The sequence below is a fragment of the Triturus cristatus genome, chromosome 7 (assembly GCF_964204655.1).
Source record: "Triturus cristatus chromosome 7, aTriCri1.1, whole genome shotgun sequence".
NCBI lineage: Eukaryota > Metazoa > Chordata > Amphibia > Caudata > Salamandridae > Triturus > Triturus cristatus.
In genome coordinates this window covers 1,735,758,835-1,735,761,512 of record NC_140590.1, presented here as the reverse complement: position 1 = coordinate 1,735,761,512, position 2,678 = coordinate 1,735,758,835, and positions in this window count along the sequence as shown.

The following is a 2,678-nucleotide window of genomic DNA, read 5'->3' as shown; positions in this document are numbered from 1 at the left end:
CTTGAGAATAGACTGATATCTTAGTCCTCTTTATTCAGGTTATCTGCCTCTGATTACCAATATGTCAGAAAAAGAGAGAATCTCCTGAGGTCCCTGAAGGAAAAATTAGTGAGGAGATTATTAAAGAGCTGATTCAGCATGAGATGAGGAGCAGTGTGAAAGAAGCAAAACCAAAGGAAATGATGGACGGAGTGTTGAACATTGCAAGCACTCACAGTGCTGATCTGGGTTCAATCCATCACCGTTCTTTAGCCCACTCTGCCACCCCAGTTCAGACATGACCCTGTGCCTCATGGGAACAGTCGAGCCCGAACTGCCAAGCCATGCCTTCCCTGGACCGGAAACAAGCTTCCTAGGACCGGTTTCTGGCATTTCAGCCGTCTTCAGCCAGGCTTGCTTGAATCCAGTGGCAATGTGAGCAAGGGACTCACGTCTGAGCATACCCTGCCAACTTATGGTGAACAAAGCGATACAAAAGGGGGTGGTGATGGACAGAGCATCAGAACCAATCAAACACTCACACCCAGTCAACAGATCTGGGTTTGATCCATCACCGTTCTTTAGCCCACTCTGCCACCCCAGTTCAGACATGGCCATATGCAAATCAGTCTGACCCTGTGCCTCATGGGAACAGTCCAGCCCGAACTGCCAAGCCATGTCTTCCCTGGACCGGAAACAAGCTTCCTAGGACCGGTTTCTGGCATTTCTTGCTGGAAGACGAAAGGCGGTCCTGATGAAGATAAACCAAAAACTAGGAGATTTAGCTGGCCAAGAAGCCGCAGAGCTGACCTATATAGGCTGGTTGAAATTTGTGGCAAGAAGTGTGGAGTCTTTGAAAAACCGTGGCGATGGGCAGAGCTAGAAGAAAGATAATAGAGACATGAATCTTTTGTAGAAAGTAGGTTTCTGGTGATGGTGCACACCAACATTGAGGAGGAGCAGTCCCTGTATTACTCAGAAGGTGTCCATGTGTCCTTTCGAGGTCATTGTATTGGAGTTCTGTTTCACTGCAGGAAAGAGATGACAAGTGAGATATAAAGATGCAGGAATTCCAAAAGGTGTGGGGGGAGGAGGGGGCGCAGAGTGCGAGACGGAAGAGGAAAGTGGTGAGGAGAGAGGAAGTGAGTGATTGAGGCACTCCGAGTCTACTCTCACTTTCACAGGTTCAGTGAGGTTTTATTTCCATTCTGATATTTTCAGAATTTAAACTTCACCAGTTTTAATTATTCACAACAAACTGTCGTTACTCATGTACATTCTACAGCAAAGCATGAGGAGATAGGGTTGTTTTTACGCTCGTTTATTGTCTGCGTAATCTAAATAAACAGTCCGAGAGGCACCCAGCTGTTGGCCAGGAAGCAGGCTGTGCTCACTGTAAGCCCCACCCTTAAATATATGGGCCACGTCCCTTAATAAAAGCTTCTCTGCGTTTTACATTTCCATAGCGCTTATTAGATTCCTGGTTTCGCTCTCTGCCCGCCGCCTTTCCCGAGACTTCCCCCCTGTTGTACATTATTGTATTGAAAGCCGTGGTAGAGGGATCGGTTTCTGGTGGGTGGGATTACCTGGTGCCTATTATTTATTCTAGTGCTGTTCTGCCCTTCTGTAGTTTTGTTGAAGCGCTATACAGTGAGTGACAGCAGTGAGGAGCGGGTCGCCTCGGGGCAGAGGAGAGGATCCAAGAGAGCAGGGGCTCTGTCCTAGTGCCGCCTCGGAGGGAATAGGTACCGTGAGTGCTGTGCTAGCGCTTCCGGCGGCGTCCGAGCGTAGGCTCTGCACATCCGGCGGTGGAGCGGGCGAGGCCAGCTTGGGGGGGGGCAGCCGACCGCAGGGAGGTCCCCCTCCCCCCCCCCCCCCGCGGTTTGGGAGGGGTTTTGGGGGGGGGGGGAGGCTGGCCTTCGCGGCCATTTTGTTGTTGGGCTAATTATTTTGTAGCCCAAAAGGAGCCCAAGTATATAGGCAGGGCCGGCTTTAGGGCGGTGCGACCGGTGCCACCGCACCGGGCGCTGGCTTCCTGGCGGCGCCGTGCTTTAAAGTTTATAATGCTTTTGAAGCACCTGCTGCAGCGTTTTTTTCACCCAGCAATTAGCAGGCCTCACATAAATGTCACAATAACTCCTGTGATTAATTAACCTCCTGGAGAGAGATCAGCATTTTGCATAGTTGATGATTTGATTTATGTGAAGTTAGTGCAGAGGGTTAATATGCCTGCTGCAAAGAACGTGTACCAAGTAGATTACAGAGTGCATATGATGTAAACAGATCAGCAGGTTACTGCTTTCAAAGGAAACACCTTTTGTTACTTGCAATTTATAACTTAAAGTCCTAATATAGAATAGTGAACTATTAACTTTCATCCTAGAATTGCATACACAGTGCAAAGTATACATTATTAGAACATTGATTAATGTTGCAAAAAGGATTAATTTGGCTAGAAATCGATTCTTATTATTAAAGAGAACTCCCAAGTATGCTGTTTCTTTTGAGTTTGTGCTTCTCCACACCAAGCACTCTAAAACTATACTGCCTACCAGTATGGATGACATGTGACTCCTACACTTTTAGTCCTTTGGCTTATGTAACATTTCCTATACACTGATTTACACACGTATGATTGATTGTCTCTGTGTTGTGTGTGTGGTGTAAAGTGCTCGGACACCCTACACTGGTATGAGTGG